Below are 22,336 nucleotides of genomic sequence, written 5' to 3'. Positions count from 1 at the left end.
AAATGCCCTCCTAAAAGGAATTTGGGCCCGTTTGCGCATCTAGGCTGCAAAAAAGTGTCACACATGTGGTAACGCCGTACTCAGGAGAAGTTGGGGAATGTGTTTTGGGGTGTCATTTTACATATACCCATGCTGGGTGAGAAAAATATCTTGGTCAAATGCCAACTATGTATAAAAAAATGGGAAAAGTTATCTTTTGCCAAGATATTTCTCTCACCCAGCATCGGTATATGTAAAATGACACCCCAAAACACATTCCCCAACTTCTCCTGATTACGGCGATACCACATGTGTGACACTTTTTTTCAGCCAAGGTGGGCAAAGGGGCACATATTCCAAAGTGCACCTTTCGGATTTCGCAGGCCATTTTTTACAGATTTTGATTGCAAGGTACTTCTCACACATATGGGCCCCTAAATTGCCAGGGCAGTATAACTACGCCACAAGTGACCCCATTTTGGAAAGAAGACACCCCAAGGTATTCCGTGAGGGGCACAGCGAGTTCCTAGAATTTTTTATTTTTTGTCACAAGTTAGCGGAAAATGATGATTTTTCTTTTTTTTTCTTTTTTCCTTACAAAGTCTCATATTCCACTAACTTGCGACAAAAAATAAAAAATTCTAGGAACTCGCCGTGCCCCTCACGGAATACCTTGGGGTGTCTTCTTTCCAAAATGGGGTCACTTGTGGCGTAGTTATACTGCCCTGGCAATTTAGGGGCCCAAATGTGTAAGAAGTACCTTGCAATCAAAATCTGTAAAAAATGGCCTGCGAAATCCGAAAGGTGCTCTTTGGAATATGTGCCCCTTTGCCCACCTTGGCTGCAAAAAAGTGTCACACATGTGGTATCGACGTACTCAGGAGAAGTTGGGGAATGTGTTTTGGCGTGTCATTTTACATATACCCATGCTGGGTGAGAAAAATATCTTGGTCAAATGCCAACTTTGTATAAAAAAATTGGAAAAGTTGTCTTTTGCCAAGATATTTCTCTCACCCAGCATGGGTATATGTAAAATGACACCCCAAAACACATTCCCCAACTTCTCGTGAGTACGGCGATACCAGATGTGTGACACCTTTTTGCAGCCAAGGTGGGCAAAGGGGCACATATTCCAAAGTGCACCTTTCGGATTTCACCGGTCATTTTTTACACATTTTGATTGCAAAGTTCTTCTCACACATTTGGGCCCCTAAATTGCCAGGGCAGTATAACTACCCCACAAGTGACCCCATTTTGGAAAGAAGACACCCCAAGGTATTCCGTGAGGGGCATGGCGAGTTCCTAGAATTTTTTATTTTTTGTCGCAAGTTAGTGGAATATGAGACTTTGTAAGAAAAAAATAAAAATAAAAAATCATCATCATTTTCCGCTAACTTGTGACAAAAAATAAAAAGTTCTATGAACTCACTATGCCCATCAGCGAATACCTTAGGGTGTCTACTTTCCGAAATGGGGTCATTTGTGGGGTTTTTCTACTGTTTGGGCATTGTAGAACCTCAGGAATCATGACAGGTGCTCAGAAAGTCAGAGCTGCTTCAAAAAGCGGAAATTCACATTTTTGTACCATAGTTTGTAAACACTATAACTTTTACCCAAACCATTTTTTTTTTTTTGCCCAAACATTTTTCTTTTATCAAAGACATGTAGAACTATAAATTTAGCGAAAAATTTATATATGGATGTCGTTTTTTTTTGCAAAATTTTACAGCTGAAAGTGAAAAATGTCATTTTTTTGCAAAAAAATCGTTACATTTCGATTAATAACAAAAAAAGAAAAAATGTCAGCAGCAATAAAATACCACCAAATGAAAGCTCCATTAGTGAGAAGAAAAGGAGGTAAAATTCATTTGGGTGGTAAGTTGCATGACCGAGCGATAAACGGTGAAAGGAGTGTAGTGCAGAAGTGTAAAAAGTGCTCTGGTCATGAAGGGGGTTTCAGCTAGCGGGGCTGAAGTGGTTAACATACTTGCAAAAATAAGACTAATAAACATAATTAGGATGTTCTTGCAGGATGTTCTAGTCTTTTCACTGATAAGCTCATCAAGTACTTTTTAAAAGATATAAATCTGGCACATGGAAGACAGAAAAATATATTTTACATAGGACAGCCATTCAGCATACGGTACATCAATTATGTCGTTAAGAAAAAGGAAATTTGCATAATTTCCCCTTGTACTTACAGCTTAATTATGTCATAGTACAATATGTTTACATTAAAGTTCAAGATTTTCACCATTTTGTTCACAATGAAATAGGAGATAATTGAACCTTCAAAATCTTGGCCATGTCTTATTGTATGAACTAAATTGAATGTTCACGTTAAAGGGCTGTCCAGGAAATAATAAGATAAAATTATGGTACTGAATATACCTAAATATTATAAATGCATTCTCAAAATACATTTTTTCTAATGGGTCAATTTTAGGGCTGAGCAGACCTGTGGATGTTCAGGTTCGACAGGTTTGGCCGAATTTTAGCTTAAAGTTTGGTTTGGGTGCCTGAACTTGACCCGAACTCGAACCCCATAGAAGTCAATGGGGATCCGAACTTTGGTGCTGTAAAAAAGTCATAGTAAGGGCTAGAGGGCTGCAAAAGGAAGCATAATGGGGGTAAGAGCAGAACAATTGCCTTGCAAACAAATGTGGATAGGCAAATTACTTAAAATAACATAGAATAGAAAATCTAAAAAATAATAATCTTGAACCAGGAGGAGGAGCTCGAAGTTGAGTGCAAGGTTGAACAGGGACTGGACGTGGCGGTGTAGGTGGAGGAGGAGGCAGCCAACACTGCTTTTGTATTTTGTTTTTTTTCCCTTTAATTTTATCGTTTTTTTTTTTTTACTTATAATGTTGGGAGATGGCAAACAGAATGAACAAACTGTGCTAGAGTATAACAATTGCTAGTTGCAACCGGTATACTTGTCTACTAAGCCAAAGGTATGGACATGTCCTGTGGGATCCTTGCCAGGTTAATTTGAATGAATGTGAGCTTGTCCACATTGGCTGTCCAAAGGTGGATGCTCCTGTCCGTGATCACACCCCCAGCCATGCTAAACACATGTTCGGACAATATATTGTCCACAGGACAGGCCAGCACCTCCAAGGCATAAAGGGCAAGATCAGGCCATGTGTCCAATTTGGAGAACCTGAAGATAAATTGGGCAGACCCATCAGTCAGTACGTTCAGACGTGTGAACATGTACTCTCCCACCATGTTGCTGAAATACTGCCTCCTGTTTATACGGTCCGTATCAGATGGTGGTGCTAGCTGTTGTGGCATGCTGACAAAGCTTTCCACATTTCGGCTATGCTTAACCTCCCTTTTGAGGTGCTGGCAGTATCCTGGCTGTATTGGCAACTTCCACCTCGTGCTTCCACTGAGCCCCCTCTAACAGGTGGGAACTACGTCAGTAGCGCCTCTACCAGCTTGCACTTGTATTCATACATTTTCTGATCATGCTCCATTGACGAAAGTAAGGATGGCACATTGTCCTGGTAGCGGGGATCCAGCAGAGTAGCCACCCAGTAATCAGCACTGGTAACAATCAGGGCAACTCAGCGGTCATTGCGCAGGCACTGCAGCATGTACTTGCTTATGTGTGCCACACTGTCCAGAGGCCACAACAAGCTGTTCGTGGTGGTAGGTTTATTGTCTGTGTCCTCTGTATCCCCTTAGCCATACTCCAGTGATGCCCATAAGCTGAATTGGGTACCACCCTGCTGTTAACAAGTTTCCTCATCATCATCCTCCTCATCCTCCAAAACTGTGCCCTGGCTGGACATTTGTGTACCTGGCCGCTGTTGCAGGAACCCATCCTCCGAGCCACGTGTGTACGACTGGTTTGATAACCTTTGGAATGATCCCTGTTCCTCCTCCTATTCCTTCTGTACCACCACCTCATCCATTATTGCCTGAAGCGCTTGTTCAAGGAGGCATAGAAGTGGGATAGTAATGCTGAGGACCGGTGTCATCATCGCTAGCCATGTTGGTGGAGTACTTAAAACAGTGCAACATGGCATACACTTCCAACATGGAGGCCCACCCATTGGTGGTGAAGTGTTGCTGTTCGACAGAATGACTCACCCGTGTGTGCTGTAGCTGAAATTCCACTATTGCCTGCTTCTGCTCGCACAGTCTCTCCAGCATGTGCAAGGTGGAGTTCCACCTTGTGGGTATGTTGCATATGAGATGGTGAGGGGGAAGGCATATGTTACACTGGAGTACATACAAGTGAGCAACAGGGTCAGAACGCCGAAAGCGTGCACAGATGGCCCACATTTTCTGCAGCAGCTCTGTCATCCCGGGATAATTTATGAGGAACCTCTGCACCATCAAATTGAGCACATGCTCCAGGCAAGGGATGTTCGTAAAACTGGCTAACCCTAGAGCCACTATGAGTTTTCACCTATTCTCGCTCACCACCAGGCCGGGTTTGAGGCTCAACGGCATCAACCACTCATCGGTATGTTCTTCGATGCCCGCCCACAGCTAACGCTCAATGTGGGGGTTTTCCCCAAAACATATGCGTTTCAGAACAGCCTGCTGTTGTTTCCCCTTGGCTATGTGGAAGTTGATGGGGCAGGTGTTAGGCTGAACAGATAAGGAGGTGATAGAAGAGGGGGAGGCAACAGAAGGCACTGAGAAACTTTCAGCAATACTCAGTGGCGGTTGCCTCAGGCCCAGCCGCCGCTACATTTACCCAGTGGGCAGTTAGGGATATATAATGTTCCTGCCTGTGCTTACTGGTCCACATATTCCTGGTTATGTGGTCCTTGCCACTGATGGGGTTTTACAGCGCACACCTGATTTTGTCCGCCATTCGATTAGGCATGGTAGAGATGGCACACCTGGAAAAGTAGTGGCAGCTGGGAGCCATGTACTGTGGGACAGCTGCCGTCATTATGTTTTAAAAACTGTCCGTCTCCACCAGATTCAATGGGGGGATATGTACTAGTTAAGTACAGATGTGATACCTTCTTGGCGCAAACACGACTTCAATGGATGTTGGTAAAACTAATTTTTTATTTATATTAGATAAGCGACAACGCGTTTCGGGGTACTTCTGACTCTTTGTCAAGTCTAAAAAACAGACCAAAAATACATGTACAAAATATACGGCAGTAGACATACGAGAATATATGGGTATATATCCATAAAAATAGTAGAATGTTGTATGGTGATATAAATTGATGTGTGAAGAGTATGGGGATAAGGATATACAAGGAGACCATATAAGTGTGAATGGTTCTGTATAGAGTATGGAAATTAAATCTATGTACACTTGTGTGTCTATTTAAATGTGCAGAAGGTAATTCTAAAAGGACATGCACTGGTGGTAGTGACTCTAAAGGTGCATAGCCACATATGCAGAGGTAAATAGTGAGGGGCATAGACAATTGATAAAATCCCAAAAATAGCATAAATTTGTTATTATATTAAAGATTGATTAGATTAACTCTTTTGTTCAAAAAGGTCATGGTAGGTAAAAATTGTTATGGGACATGAACATGTGAATGACATGGAGGGAAGGATTTTTGTTACCTTGTGTCAGCAGTGAGGGCGGCGCGGCTAGTGTATAAGCAGCACGAGGAGAACACTGACATACAGCGCGTGCTCTCTGATTTACAAGATAAGGGGGAGTGAGAGAGGAGCGGCGCTCTATTGGAAGAGAGTCCATGGCGGGGAGGGGCTACAGGAACAGTCTGTGCGGCAGGCAGGGGATTGTGTAGCGCTAAGTGCTGATGTAGAGAGCATGTGAAGCGCTGGTATTACAAGAGGATGGTGGGAGGATAGATGGGATTATGGATGGGATAGATGGATAATGGATACGGTTTGTAATGGCTGGAATAAAGGGAAGGTGCTATGAGATTATATTTGGGAGGGTGATATAATTTATATAATGCTGGGATGGAGGGGAGGGACGCAAACTAATTGTGTGATGGGAAAGTGAATGGGTAGTAAATAGGGGCAGAAGGGAGATGGGGGGGGAATGGATGGAGGGCATTGGTTGAAGAGAGATTGCAATTGAATAATATAATAAGAATAGTGGATGGAGTGATGTGATAAGTTAACTGCTGGGATGAAAGAGGGGGGGAATCGTTAAGACATTACGATAAGTGTGGAGAGAAGGGGAGTGGCGCTCTTAGGGTAGTAGGAGAATTGGGGGTGAGGTGAGATGATGGGTGGTCGGACCCATGAGTAAGTGAGGTGATGCAGAGTGGGGAATGATGGGAGGTGTAGAGAGTTGAACCTGTGGAGAAGCTTATAAGAAGGGGGGACAAAAGATGGGCTGGGACTAGCCAGTGGGACTAGGCTATGGAACTTGGCTATAGGAAGGATGAGGACGAGAAATAGACTGGGACCAACCAGTGTGTTGGTAGGGATAGGTAGACCACTGGAGCAAGGGGGGGGGGGGTGGATAACTAGATGGGATGGAGGAATAGGTGCAGAAAGCCTTATTGAAGTGAAGGATAGGCATCATTTTTTTTTTAAAACAGTTACTCTCAAGAGTGACAGGAATGTGTTTGATCGGTGTTAAAGAAAGATCGGCGGGGTCCTTGTTGTGAGCTTGAAAAAAATGTCTGGATACTCCATGTTTCATGGAGCCATTTGTTATATTCCAATGGTGTTTTTTTGTTCTTTCCCTTAAGGCCAGGGTGGTGCGGCCTATGTACTGCAGTCCACATGTGCATTTCAAGAGATAGATCACATACATGGAGGAAGTTCAAGAAATGTTTGATCTCAAATTTTTCTCCAGTGGTATTGCTTGAAAAAGTAGTGGCTCGTGAGGAAATACAGTCCTGATCAAAAGTTTAAGACCACATTGTTGGATCTTAACAAGGTTCCAAGTAGAGCTTAAACATGCAACAAGAAGAAATGAGAGTGAAACAAAACATTTTTTGAGCATTCAATTGAAAATAACGATTAAACTGAAACAGGCTTTTTTTCAGCTGATCCAAATTTTAGGACCACATGCCTTTTAAAAGGCCAAATCTGTGCAAAGATGTGGATTCATTGTCATTTTCTGTCAGGTAGTCACACGTTGTGATGGCAAAGGCAAAAAAAACTCTCCCTTTTTTAATGTGGTTGGGTTGTTGAACTGCATAAGCAGGGTCTCTCACAGCGCGCCATCACTGCTGAGGTGGGACGCAGTAAGACAGTCATTTTGAATTTCTTAAATGATCCTGAGGGTTATGGAACAAAAAAGTCAAGTGAAAGACCCAAAAAAATTTCATGAACACTGAGCCGGAGGATCCAATTGGCGGTCCATCAAGACACTGGACGATCCTCGACCCAACTTAAGGCCCTTACTGCTGCTGACTGCAGCCCCATAACCATCAGACTGCATCTGAGACTAAAGGGCTTCAAAAACAAAAAACGTCTTCAAAGACCTCGTCTCCTTGAACGCCACAGAACTGCTAGTTTGGATTTTGCAAGGGAGCACCAGACATGGGACATTCAAAGGTGGAAGAAAGTTTTATTCTCTGATGAGAAAAAATGTAACCTTGATGGTCCTGATGGTTTCCAACGTTACTGGCATGACGAGCAGATCCCACCTGAGACGTTTTCTACGCGCCATAATGGTCTGGGGTCCTTTTACCTTCAGTGGAACAATGGACCTTCAGGAAGTGCAGGGGCGTCAAACGGCTTCTGGCTATGTCCAGATGTTGCAGAGAGCATTCATCATGACTGAGGTAACATTTGTGTTTTTCCTAGTCTGTGTGGTAACGACTGGGTTTTTCAACAGGACAACGCTACAGTACACAATGCCCGCAGGACAAGGGACTTCTTCCAGGAGAATAACATCACTCTTTTGGCCCATCCTGCGTGTTCCCCTGATCTTAATCCAATTGAGAACCTTTGGGGATGGATGGCAAGGGAAGTTTACAAAAATGGACAACAGTTCCAGACAGTAGATGGCCTTCGTGCGGCCGTCTTCACCACTTGGAGAAATGTTCCCACTCACCTCATGGAAACACTTGCATCAAGCATGCCGAAACAAATTTTTGAAATGATAAACAAAAAACGGCGGAGCTACTCCTTACTGAGTTCATATTTGGAAGTTTGATTTCTGTTTTGGAGGGGGGGGGGGGTTAGTTTTTTGGGGGAGGTGTGGTCCTAAACTTTTTATCAGCTAAAAAACAACCTGTTTTCGGTTTATTTGTTGTTTTCATTAAATTGAATGCTCAAAAAATGTTTTGTCTTACTCCCATTTCTTCTTGTTGCATGTTGAAGCTGTACTTGGAACCTTGTTAAGATCCAGCCATGCTAAATATGATTTTTTTAAGTGGTCTTAAACTTTTGATCAGGACTGTATTAAGACAACATTTGCACCGACGGAGTCTACATTTATAACTCCCGAGGAATTGGGGGAAAAAGGGTGGTAAGGTATGATCTGTTCTGTTTCCTGTCTCGTAACCGGCTGGGAGCAATTAGACTCTTGAGGGTTTGGGCCCTCCTAAAGGTAATTTGGGGTTGTGGTCGGATGTGTTTTTTTAGGAATGGATCCTCTTTCTTGAGGGGAGGCAATCTTCCTGAGTGTGTCCCTGTGGCCGTTGGTAAGCCGCTTTAATGATCTTAGTGGGGTATCCTTTGGTTTGGAATCTCCTTTTCATAATTTGGCTCTAATGTCTGAAGTCCACATTGTTTGTGCAATTTCTACGGATATGCTTGTTTTTCCATTTTTTATGGTGTGCACTTTGGTAGTCTAGATAGCTGTTGCCATCTACTTTCTTAAAGAAAGTTTTTGTTACTATGGTTTTTTTTTTCCAATAGAGGACCAAGGTCTAAATATTCTATAGTTTCTTTGGAGTGATTAGCCGTAAAGGTGAGGTTGAATTTGTTATTATTCACATAAGAGAGGAAATTATGGGCATCGTCCAGGCTTTCGTCCCAAATTAGTAGCAAGTCATCAATGTATCGCCTGTAAAATATCAACTTATTGTGCCATAGGTGTTCATTGTAAATGAATTTTTCCCCAAATGATCCCATATATAAATTTGCAAAGCTCAGCGGGAAACGCGTACCCATTGCGGTACCTTTCGTTTGCTTATATATTTTATTTTCAAAGGTAAATAATTTGGAAATGCTGGCATTAAGGGCTAGGGCTCGTGGGTGTGTAGGGGGTTATTTGCTCTTTCTCCCCAGTGTCTCCCCATTGTGGAGATGCTCGGTGACCGTTCTGGTGGTAGTGGTGTTGCTGTCACATTACCTCTTTATGGGGTGCCAGGGGGGGAGGAAAAGGCCAAGATCGCCGCAGAAGAGGGGGAAGGAGGAGCCTCAGATCTTTAATGTTTTTTTTTTTAGGTGTCTACTCCACTGCAGCTTGTGCTTTGCATTTAGATGTCTGGTCATGCAGGTGGTGCTCAGAACATGTATGCCTCACTTTAGGATATGACTGCACAGCATGCAAACTACCCATGTTTTGTCATCAGCACATTGCCTGAAGAACTACCACACCAGGAAACTCCTTTGAGCTTGCTTTAGTGTGCTCTGTCCCTCGGCCACTCTGCTTTTGCACCTTGCTCACACTTTTGCTGTGTGACTAGCGCTACATGACCCCCACCTCTTTCTCCGAACTGCACACATCACTCTTATGATCTGGATGCCATGCTCCACATCTTCTTCCACCCACTCCTCACCCCTGCCCACCTGGCCAGTCTGCACAGTGCAGAAATCTGCAGCAGTTGACACCTGTGTTTCGCCATCAAAGATGTACTGCGGTGGTCATCTCACATCCTCATCCTCAAACATAAGTGGTTGGGCATTGGTGCACTCAATCTCTTCCACTTTTGGGGCAGGGTAGGTGGGTGGCCCATGGAAACCCCACCAGCAGAGTCATCTAAAATCATAACTGACTGCTGTACTTAGGATTAATACTGTATGGAGAGAAGGGGGTGAACCATGAAAAGTTAGATTAGCGGGTTGTAATTCGCCACCCTAAAATATGTGTTTTTAAGGATTGCCTAAAACTGTGGAAGGCAAGAATTAACCTTATTGTTTGAGAGAGTGCATTCCAGAGAACTGATGCAGCTAAGGAGAAGTCTTGGAGACAGGATTGAGAGGTTTGGATTATGGACAGTGGATGTTAGTCTTATATTATTTGCAGAGCGTAGTGCAAGGGTAGGTTGGTAGACAAAAATGAGTGTAGAGATACAGGGGCTTTGGAGAGCTTTGAGGGTATGAGTGAGACTTTTTAAATTCTGCACTGTATGTGTAACTAGACTAGTGCAATGACTGTCAAAGTGTGGAGGCATCTGAGTAGCAGTCAGCATTCATACACAACCATATATATATATTGCGATCCGCAAAATACAAATACTGTCTGTATTTAATCAGCATTTTTGTGTGGACCCATTGATTTCAGTGGGTCAGTGGTCTTTTACAAGACATGTTCTATCCTTTTGCAGAATGGACATAAGGAAGCAGAAAGTACATGGATGATTAATGTACTGTATGTCTGATAGACTATGAACACAAAATGTGACCCACAGACCCACTGAATTTATAGGGTCAGCAAAAAGATGCAGACGGCACATGGACAACATACATGAGATGCAGACGGCACATGGACAACATACATTTTTTTGTGGATCTACGATTTGCGGACTGCAAAATGGATACAGTCATGTGCATGAGGTCATAGACAGGTAAGCCCAGTTTCTATATTCAGGGTGGATTGGAGAGGGAAGGGTTTAGTGAGGGTCATAACAATTAGCAGTGAGTTACAATAATCAAGATGAGTTTTTTTTAGTTTTTGTTTCCACAGAAATAAAAGGGTGAATTCTTCTGATAGATCTGAGATGTAGGGCAAACTACATGAATGGGTCAGAGATTGAATATAGTGGGTGACGTGTAGATCAACGTGGAACAAATGATCACGTTCATGTCCTGTAGTGGTGATAAAAAAAAGTTGTAAACATTTTTTTTAGATTTAAAGGGCATCTGTCAGCAGATTTGTACCTATAAAACTGGCTGACCTGTTGCATGTAAGCTTTGCAGCTTAAGGTACAGTATGTGTGTTAGTCCCAAGCTCATATGTATCTACATTGTTAAGAAAAATGTTTTAATATATGCCTGTAGGAGCAATGGGTGCTTTCCATTACACCTAGAGGCTCTGCTGTTTTTTTTGCAACTGCAGCGTCCTATACACTTTTATTGACAGGTCCAGGCAGAGAAAATGTCATTATGCCTTGTCCTTTCTATCAAAGTGGTGAAGGCTCAGTAATTGCAGAGAGAACAGACCTTCTAGGTGTAATGGTAACACCCTCATTGCTCCTAAATGCTCATTTGCATATATTAAAACATAATTTTTCTCAGCAATGTAGTTGCATATGAACATTGAACAGACACATATGCCTTCAAGCTGCCAAGCGCGCATGCAACAGGTCAGCCATTTTTATAGGTACAAAATGTTCTGACAGATGCCCTTTAAAAAGGAAAATCCTAAGTTAAAAAAGTTTTATTTTTATTTTATTTAAAAAGTTATTTTTTAATGATCCAAGCTATAGGCTATAATTGTCACTTTATTTTTAGGGCACGGTAAACTGCAAAAAAAATAAAAAATGATTCCACGATTCCTGTTTATATATCCTGCATCCTCAAAAGGTTAAAATAAAAAAGAAAGAAAAATTCATCAAAAAGTGAAACGTATTCTAACATTGTGCCAATAAATCTATAGCTAATCGCTATAGATACAGCTCTGCTGATGGAAAAGTAGAACACTTTTAAGTGTTTTTATTGTGCAAATTCAATAAAATATAAAAACAAGATATAAAGTTAGAATCAATTAATAGTATGTCAGGCTAAAGACACATAGATCTGTACTGGAGCTGTAGGCAAAAGATGGCTGTATAGGACATCATTTTTTTTATTATTGCTTATCTATAATTTGTTCAAAATAATGCATATCATTAGAAATGGAAATCAATTAGACAGAGCATGCTATAACTACTATGCTACCTACTTCACAGGATATATATATATATATATATATCATTACTCCACCTTTACACCTGTGAAAGGAAGTAAGTGAGAAAAAGAATCCACATGGTTCACAGTAATGGTGTCACTGATTCCTTAGTTTTATTTCACACTATGTCCCTCCTGCCTTTAATGCAGAAATCACGAATAATATATGGTTAGTAGAAACGAGAATAGAAATGAATTTGATGTGCAATAAGAGCATCATAATTACAAGTATCACTGGCATCATAATTTTTTAAAAGTTGTAATTTCAATGTATAATTTCATGACAATTTTCCATTTTCATGGTAAATCATCATGGATTACTACAAGCAAGCAAAAAGGACTGTGGATATTATAGTAAAGCACATCCAGAAGGATTTTAGATTTCATGCTTCACAGTTAAATCTGACATTGAGTTTACTGAAATTGATTTCCTATTCCCAAAATATGTCCACATTTATCAGTATAATTTGAGACTTAACTTTTCAAGAAAAGGTAATGGACCATTTTTAATGTTATGGGCATTAAGCTACTTTACTATTTTTAAATTCAAAAACTAAAATTTATTTGGCATTAAATTGAGCTAACACACATTACGCTAAGTGTCTTGCAAATAAAAGTCATGATGCAATACAAACTGTAGTAAACTGCTTCTTAGACTCCTTCTTTTCATCTCGATACTACCTGTTAATGCATACACGAGTGTAAATGTTTACATGCCAATGTAACCCATTAAAATGTTAACTGCATTGCCCCCTGTTCCTCTCAGAATTGCCCTCAATTCAATGACTACCAGTAAGTGCCCAGTTATAGCATGCTCATTAGACAACAGATTATCCCAAGATTGCTCACAATGGCTGCCAAATATTAGCGCATGAACCAGAGAGTATTTCAGTACAAAGAACTTCCAGAATATGCCCCCACCTACTGGTTCTTTCAGACAGTGCCCGCTTACACTCTACCTCAGCCAGAAATTTCCTTAATGCAAGGGACTTTATGGAGCATAGCCCCGCATTCAGGGGTGTAGCTAAAGGCTCATGGGCACTGGTGCAAAATTTCAGCTTGCCCCCGCCCCCCTTCCCTCAGTGCTTTGTGGCCAGGGAGGCAAACATTTAAAAATTGAAGTGGCACCCCACAAATTCTTGACCTAACCCCTTCCCTCCAGCCAGGGGTGTAACTTGACCAGCATGCACTTTCCATAATACCGGTGTCGTCTTATGTGGCACAAGGGTCTTTGGGCCTCCTCAGGCTCCTGGGCCCGGTAGCGACTGCTACCTCTGCACCCTCTATAGCTACGCCCCTGCCCGCAAGTAGTGCCTGTCAGACAGACACTGCCCTCTTACACTGTACTCTAGCCTGAGAGCACCTCAATTCAAAGGACATTCTGGAGAACACCCCTACATGTGCAGCCTACTAGAAATTTCCCTCTTACAGTTTAATCTAGAAACAGAATACCATAATACAAAAGGCTTCCAAAGCATGCCCCTACATTCAGCGTCTGTCAGAAAGTGCCCCCTTACACTGTACTAACGCATGCCTCAGACATATAGAATTTTCCCAGCCAGAGTGCAAATAATGTACTCTCCTAGAGAGAGTTCCCTTGCCGACAGAGCGTATGTGTGCCTGAATGCGGCATGTAGATTTATTAAATTCACTATGTCTACATTTTCATGATTTCACTCATCATAGAAAGTGGGCTTTGCATTTTCGTTCAATATATTTATACTGGTACTTCTAATATTCTTTAAATCTATTATATGAACTTCACAATTAGTGCAGTAAAATGATCCACTTTAATTAAGCCCATCCTTTATGTTACATTTACTGTCATTTTGTCTGACGAAAATAAGGTTGAAGCAATTTCATCTAATTAAGCGCTAAAATGATATGAAGCTGTGAAATTAAGACTTATCTTGGAGATAATAAATAAAGTAGTTGTAGTTGGTCAGTCTGCAGTAATTGGTTTTATTGAAAGACATATTCCTTTTAAATCATTAAAGTAGTTATGTTACTTCAAAAAAACCTAATGACAGAACTATTTGATTTTCCACATGATTCAGTTTAAAAATGCCACCCACTGTGTCCTTACTATGATTAAGTGAAGTCTTCCCGAGTCCATAAAAAGTAGCAATTTACTTCTAAAATTGATGGTTTGTAAGCACCCACTGTTTTTACTATGATATGGTCCTAATGTGTAAATGTATGTTTTGTGCGTTGGACTTGTAATCATAGAAACATACAACCACATGGTCACTCTAGTCGACCATTATATTATTTCAACTTAATTTTTTTTCTTTGGCTATCCCTTTGTTTATCCAAGGCATGTTTAAATGGGTTGTCCTTTTTATTTATTTTTTTATTTCATCCCCAGCCTGCTATACCTGTTGAAAACACCATACGCACCAGCACAGGGTGTCCAGCTATGGCTGAGCGATGGGCTCATAACAGTGAGGAGGAGATCCTTCAGTTATTTCCCTATCTCCCCAGGGAAACAAATGAGTTGCCAATGGTTGCTACAGCAGCTGACGGCTGTTATGTGTAGCAAACTTACTTTACTTTTTTAAATGTGTTTATTTTTTTTTGTTTTAAGGGCCTAACAATGGTCACTCAGGCCCATCTTAGTACTCCAGTCACTGTTATACTGACATAATACATTGCAGTACAAAGTATATAATTTGCATGTTAAGATTAATAAGAGTTAAAATAAAATAAAAATGTTTAAAAACTCTAAAAACATGTGCTTGCCTTAGTGTGTAAAACTATAAATAAATAACCAGAAAGTACTGGCTTAACTGGGGAGGGGCCTAGGTGAGGACTTGGGGTGGGGGGGGGAGGGGAGGTACTATCTCTCCTTTTAAAGAGCACCTTAATCAGTGTGAGGAGGCCAGACAGTGCTCCTCTGGAATTCTGGGAAGAAGGTATGCAAATTAGAGCTTAGCAAGCTTTAGCTCTGATGCCAACAGATTAAGGCACTCTCAATAAGAAGACATAGCTCCCCAAAATCCACAGAAAAATATGTAGTAACATAAAAATTATTCTCTTTTTCAGCATTATTATTGTGCAACAGTAGTAAAACAAAACACACTATATACATTTGGCATTGTAATTATACTGATGCACAGAATAAAGTTAACATGTAATTTCTACAGTGTGGTGGATGCCATAAAAGCAAGCTATGCAAGAGCAAAATAAAGTGTGCGCAGGCAAACACAAACATAGGCCCAGGGGCGTAGCTATAGGGAGTGCAGAGGTAGCAGTCGCTACCCTGCCCAGGAGCCTAAGGGGGCCCAAAGACCCTTGTGCCACATAAGACACTGGCATTATAGAAAGTGCATACTGGTCAATTTACACCTCTGGCTGGAGGGAAGGGGTTAGGTTAAGAATTTGGCATGAGGGGGTGCCCTTTCAATGTTTGTCTCAGGCAGCAGGAAGGCTATGTGCTCCCCTGCCCCTTGCAAACAAGCACTGAGGGACGGGGCCCAAGCTGAACTCTTGCACCAGGGCCCATGAGCTTTTAGCTACGCCACTGCATAGGCCACATAGCTCTATTAAACCACATGAAGTGGCATCACCCCATCCTGTAGGTGAACAGCAATGGCAGCCACCCAAGGTAGCAGGAGTTATCTCCTTCTCCCAGTCCAGCTTGCCGCAACCAGGGAGCATCCATGAGCAGTACAGTTTATTTTAAATTGCTATCATCCCTGCTCAGTCTCCTCATCCGGTGCTCTGCTGCTGGAGCAGTTGCCTCTGTACAAATTAGTCAAGTCTGCTGTCTTTATGGACCTAATGGTGTGTGCTCAACCTTGCTGGAAGATTCCTAGCTGGCAATATTTCTCCCAAAACGCCCCCTGCAATTCTCGCTGTGCGGAAAGATTCATGCCATGGTGGACACCTGGAGCAGCTTTTATGGGCAGGGACAGTACATGTCTTTCACAGCCAACTGGGTCAGTTATTCTGGCAGCAACCCGTCAAGGAGGCTTTGTCCCCACACACACACAATTGTGTTGGCCTGGCTCCCACACCAGACACTTATCCACCTCCTCTTTCTCCTACATGAACACGTTCCAGTCCTGAACAGCTGGGCACAGGGTTGCTTGCACTATCCCTCCTTCCTATCATCTGCCAGGTCAAGCGTTGCCACATTGCTGATTAGCCTGGGAGAGAGTAGCCACACCGGCAAGCAGTTACTCAAGTACATCAAGCAGCAAACATCCTGCTGGTTGTCACTCTGCCATGCAACTGCACTCTGCCGTGCAACTGTTCAAAGTGGTCAGCAAGAATGGGTACAACATTGTGGCTGCCCTGTACCTGGGCAAAATGACACATGCTTACTTCATGGCGCACGTCATCAACCTAGTGGCTTAGAGTCTTCTAAATAAGTACACCGTCTTGCGCAAAATGCTGGCAAAGACCATGAGGCTTTCCAAGCACTTCAACCACTTTAAAGGGTGTTCTCCTAGACTTGCAGCAACAGAATGGCCTGGTGCTAAACCTCTTAATCCACGAATATGTCACTCACTAGAATTTGACATTGCATATGCTCAAGGGTCTGTAAGAGCAAGGGAAAGCCTTGAACTATTTTGTCATGCTCCAGACAGCCCCAGCAGCAGGGAGCATGTGTTGCTTCAAGGTCACGCAGTGGCAGCTCATCCGAGGTGCCTGTTGGGTGCTGAAGCCCTTTGAAGATGACACAAAGTTGGTCAGCAAGGACAACTGTGGCATGAACCACGTCATAACTATCATATTTATCTTAGAACAGACGTGGATGCTCATGCAGCAGGGGAGTACAGCAGAAGAAGAGCAGCTGACGCATCTTGCTGTCCACTCTGTAGCTGTTGGCTGTTGGGGGCACAAAGGAAATCTGCCATGGAGGAGAAAGATGACAAAGATGAGGACGAGGAGGAGTCAGATGTAGGGGAGCAAGAGTACAATGAAGAGGATGGCACCAGACAAGACACCTCAGTGGGGAGTAGATCGTATCGTTGACATCAAGAAGTCTGAATACTGAATAGCCATGCTTTTAGACCCTCGCTTCCAGAGCAAAATGGTGGAATATTTTCCTCTGGCAGAAATGGTGAACAAGTTATGTTACTACCAGGAAACACTGTGTACACAGCTTGCAGCACCTGCTTCCATCTTGTTTAAAAGGGTGCCCCCCAAAAAAATTACCCCCCTCCCGCCGTCATTAGCAGCAGAAGACATAGCAGCACCAACAGCAACATGATGGAGCAGTTTTTCCAGGTGTCGCACCCCAGTAAGCAAGCTGACAAATCCCATAAAAAATTCCAAATGGGGTGGAATTGAAATAAAAACTATTCTGACAGTTTTTTTTATAGGTTTTGCTTTTATGGCATTCACTATGCAGTAAAACTGACTTCTGCTCTTCATTCACCAGGTCAGTATGATTCCGACAAGACCATATATGTATAGTATATGTTTAGTATGTATAGTAGTTTTTCTTGCATGTTAATATTGGAAAAAAACTTTAGAATATATTTTTTTATTCTTTATCGTCATATTCTGACCCCCATAACTTGTTCATAGTTTAATCTCAGATGCTGCGTTCATTGCTGAGGCCTTTCATGGGCTAATCCAGTAAAAAAAAAAAAATACATACTCACGTTATCCTTGATTGAAGAAGATAACAAGCGAAATCTCACACGGTGAGGCGAGATGGCATATATAAAGGATTAGTGATGAGCGGCAGGGGTCATATTCGAATTCGGAATATTTTGCAAATATTTTGCAGAATATTTGTTGAATATTCGCAAATTCAAATATTCGTTATATTCTACGATTTTTTTACTCGAAAAGTCGGCAAGGTAATGATCGTGTAATCTGCAAATTTTTGTAATGCAAATTTTGATTGCAAATTTTTCAACTTTTAGACAAAGAATATTATAGCACTATATTAGCTAAATTACTCTATATTCGGGTTTTTTCAAATATTCGTTATATCGCTATAACTTCCTTTTTTCAAATATTCGTAATATTCTAAAACAAGAATATATAGCAATATAGCGAATAATCGAAAAAAAAAAACTAATATAGAGCAATTTGGCTAATATAGTGCTATAATCTTTGTCTAATAGTTGTAATTCTTTTCTCATCTGAAGTTCAGATTGGAAAAAATTACAACTATTAAAAAAAAGATTATAGCACTATATTAGCCAAATTGCTCAATTTTTTTTTTAATATTCGCTATATTGCTATAACTTAGTTTTTTTTTTATATTTGCAATATTCTAAAACAAGAATATATAGCAATATAGTGAATATTAGAAAAAAATAAATATAGAGTAATTTAGATAATATAGTGCTATAATGCTATTATCTTCTTTGTCTAATAGTTGTAATTTTTTTCTCATCTGAAGTTCAGATTGGAAAAAAATTACAACTATTAAAAAAAAAAGATTAGAGCACTATATTACCTAAATTGCTCTTTATTCTTTTTTTTTTGCGAATATTCGAAAAAAAACTAAGTTATAGCAATATAGCAAATATTCGGAAAAAAAAATGAATATAGAGCAATTTAGCTAATATAGTGCTATAATATTCTTTGTCTAATAGTTGTAAGTTGAAAAATTCAACATTGTGAAAATTCGCAAACAACACTACTTCTAAAGTCAAGTATATTGCAGCCTTCTTATTGGCCCACAAGCTAGAAGCAGGAAGGGATCATGTATACTGATTTAAAAAAAAAAATTGAATAAAAAAAAATCAAATATTCAAAATTACGAATATATCACTATATTTGAAATATTTGCAAATTTTTGAAGTACCTATATTCACAATAAAAATTCGAAATTCGAATATTCGTGATCAACACTATAAAGGATTATATATGCCATCTATAATGCCATGTGTTTCTACATGGAAGCTCAACAGCTGTATGCTGTGGTATATCTACTGCAAAGAAAATTGTAAAATAATTGCAGTGAAATACAATGTGTACACCTTATGTACCCTATGCACAAACATTGTTTGAAAAAAGTCAGTTGCAAGGAAACATAGAAACATAGAATGTGTCAGCAGATAAGAACTATTTGGCCCATCTATTCTGCCCAATATACTAAATACTATGGATAGCCCCTGGCCCTATCTTATATGAAGGATGGCCTTATGTCTATCCCATGCATGCTTAAACTCCTCCACTGTATTTGCAGCTACCACTTCTGCAGGAAGGCTATTCCATGCATCCACTACTCTCTCAGTAAAGTAATACTTCCTGATATTACTTTTAAACCTTTGCCCCTCTAATTTAAAACTATGTCCTCTTGTAGCAGTTTTTCTTCTTTTAAATATTCTCTCCTCTTTTACCTTGTTGATTCCCTTTATGTATTTAAAAGTTTCTATCATATCCCCTCTGTCTCGTCTTTCTTCCAAGCTATACATGTTAAGGTCCTTTAATCTTTCCTGGTAAGTTTTATCCTGCAATCCATGTACGAGTTTAGTAGCTCTTCTCTGAACTCTCTCCAAAGTATCAATATCCTTCTGGAGATATGGTCTCCAGTACTGAGCACAATACTCCAAATGAGGTCTCACTAGTGCTCTGTAGAGCGGCATGAGCACCTCCCTCTTTCTACTGGTAATTCCTCTCCCTATACACCCAAGCGTTCTGCTAGCATTTCCTGCTGCTCTGTGACATTGTCTGCCTACCTTTAAGTCTTCTTAAATAATGACCCCCTAAATCCCTTTCCTCAGATACTGAGGTTAGGACTGCATCACTGATTTTATATTCTGCTCTTGGGTTTTTACATCCCAGGTGCATTATCTTGCACTTATCAACATTCAATTTTAGTTGCCAGATTTATGACCATTCCTCTAGTTTTCCTAAGTCCTTTTCCATTTGGTGTATCCCTCCAGGAACATCAACCCTGTTACAAATCTTTGTGTCATCAGCAAAAAGACACACCTTACCATTGAGGCCTTCTGCAATTTCTCTGATAAAGATATTAAACAATATGGGTCCCAGAACAGATCCCTGAGGTACCCCACTGGTAACAAGACCTTGGTCTGAATATACTCCATTGACTACAACCCTCTGTTGCCTGTCCTTCAGCCACTGCCTAATCCATTCAACAATATGGGAGTCCAAGCCCAAAGACTGCACTTTATTGATAAGCCTTTTATGTAGGACAGTATCAAAAGCCTTACTAAAGTCTAGATAAGCGATGTCTACTGCACCTCCTCCATCTATTATTTTAGTCACCCAATCAAAAAAATCAATAAGATTAGTTTGACATGATCTCCCTGAAGTAAACCCATGCTGTTTTTCATCTTTCAATCCATGGGATTTTAGATGTTCCACAATCCTCTCCTTAAGTATGGTTTCCATTAATTTCCTCACTATTGATGTCAGGCTTACTGGCCTATAGTTGCCCGATTCCTCCCTACTACCTTTCTTGTGAATGGGCACAACATTTGCTAATTTCCAATCTTCTGGGACGACTCCTGTTGCCAGTGATTGGTTAAATAAATCGGTTAATGGGGAAAGCTTTTGAGGTGAAAGGAGCCCCAGTATATGGTAATATTGCAAGGTAATTAGCTGTTTTTGGTTAACTGAGTTTTAGTTGTATTTACCAAATCCATGAAATTTCTTAATAGAGATGAGCGAATTTAGAAAATTTGATTTGGCTGCTTCATCACAAAGTGCATTTTTTTGTAAATAGCGGGTGCAATGACAGGGAGCTGAGAGCCCCGCCCCCTTTATTGTAACCCTCAGATTACATGATCGCGGCATCTGAGTTCAAAAATAGTGTAAAATTAACAATAAAAAAGCAATTACATCAAACTTACCGCTTCCATTTGCTCGCGACGGGCTGGCCGACGCCATCTTGCTTGAAGATCTCGGCAGAAATCCTGTGCATCTGGATTTTCTAACATGGAATTTTCTGTTGACTTAGCTGAGTGAGGACTTAATTTTTTTGCGTGACAAGCTGTAGATTTTAATGGCACCATTTTGGGGTACATTTGGCTTTCTGGTAGCTTTTTATCTCTTTTTGGAAGGAGAAGCTGTTTGGTGTCATTTTTCTATTTATTTATTTTTTACGGAATTCACCTGATGGGGTAGCTCATGTGATATTTTTAAAGAGCTGGCCGTCACCGATGCAGCAATACCAAATATTGTATGTCTTATTTTATTTTTTTCTCTTTTTTCTCATTTTTTTATTACTTAATTTTATTACTTAATTGGGGATACTTTTTTTCACATTTGAAACTTTATATATTTTATTTTTTTATAAAACACTTTATTATTATTATTATTATTTTTACACTTTGTGTCGCCCATAAGGCCATACAAGACCTCTGGAAGACATTTAACTTCAGTTATCTTGATGGCAGGGGCACACAGGAACGGTTGATGCCTTCTCTCTGGGGTGTCCTGAGGCGGACCTCCCAGGACTTTTATAGTCAATGGGCGGTCGGGAAGTGGTTAAAGGCTATGTACACCTTTTGTAGGCAATTTTTTTTTCATGATTGCATTTCACTGAGCACTGTTGTGGAGGCAAATTTCGAGCTGCTACAAGTGACTGATTATGAATATAGTACGTGCACAAACTGGACTATATTTGGAGTTTGAGCCTATGCAGCTGGCTAGCCATTGATGTCAGTGGATGAATTATTACATGTTCCTCTACAGCTCAAGTGATATACAGCCAGTACAGGATATATAGCAGTTATTTCTGTTAGGGTCTATTTGATTTTATGTATGGTCGCCATTTTTAGGGGATTTGCTATCTTTTATATGTGTATGTTTTAATAAATTGTACCTATTCTGCGGATTTAGTTCCCCCATCGGAGTCTGAGTGTGCCCCTTTTTATTTACCATTTATGTTCCTCCAAACTATGTTACCATGCCACTCTGTGGCCTCCTCATGCTGCTGCAACCTCCACACTGTCACCTTGCCACTCTGTGGACTTCTGATGCGGCCGCCACCTCCATACTCTGTCATTGTGTGACTTTGTGGTCTCCTTGTGCTCCTTCCAGCCCACTATGTCATAGGGCCTCTCTGTGGACTGTTCCCAGCCTCCCCACTTCATGACTGTGCCACTATATAGTCTTTTTGACTTGGCTGATGTCATCATTTATTTGACCCTACTTCTGATCTGTCAGAAGGAAGGAAAAATGAGACACGCAACGGATCCTGTCTGTGTAGCAGCTGTAAGGCCTGTATGGTTTGTGATTTGGTAGCCAAAAGCAGGACTGGGTACAAAACACAGAAGACATGCAAATATTCTGTTCATGTGTCATCTCTGTTTTGGATCTACTCCTGTTTTTTTTTTTTTTTTTTGGCATTACCAATACTGATTGCTGACCAAATGCTGATCGAGTGAAGGTGGATGCTCCACAGACAGGATCCGTTTTT

The 22,336-nt window shown here is 40.9% G+C and overlaps 1 protein-coding gene across 1 annotated transcript in view; it reads left to right on the top strand.

Moving 5' to 3' along the window:
• NAALADL2 (N-acetylated alpha-linked acidic dipeptidase like 2) overlaps nt 1-22,336 on the top strand; it is a 1,185,913-nt gene that overhangs the window by 719,782 nt on the left and 443,795 nt on the right. The window lies entirely within an intron of this gene.

Source organism: Bufo gargarizans, chromosome 4, assembly GCF_014858855.1.
Source record: "Bufo gargarizans isolate SCDJY-AF-19 chromosome 4, ASM1485885v1, whole genome shotgun sequence".
NCBI lineage: Eukaryota > Metazoa > Chordata > Amphibia > Anura > Bufonidae > Bufo > Bufo gargarizans.
The sequence above is the reverse complement of the archived record's forward strand: the minus strand, read 5'-3'. Positions and strand labels throughout refer to the sequence as shown.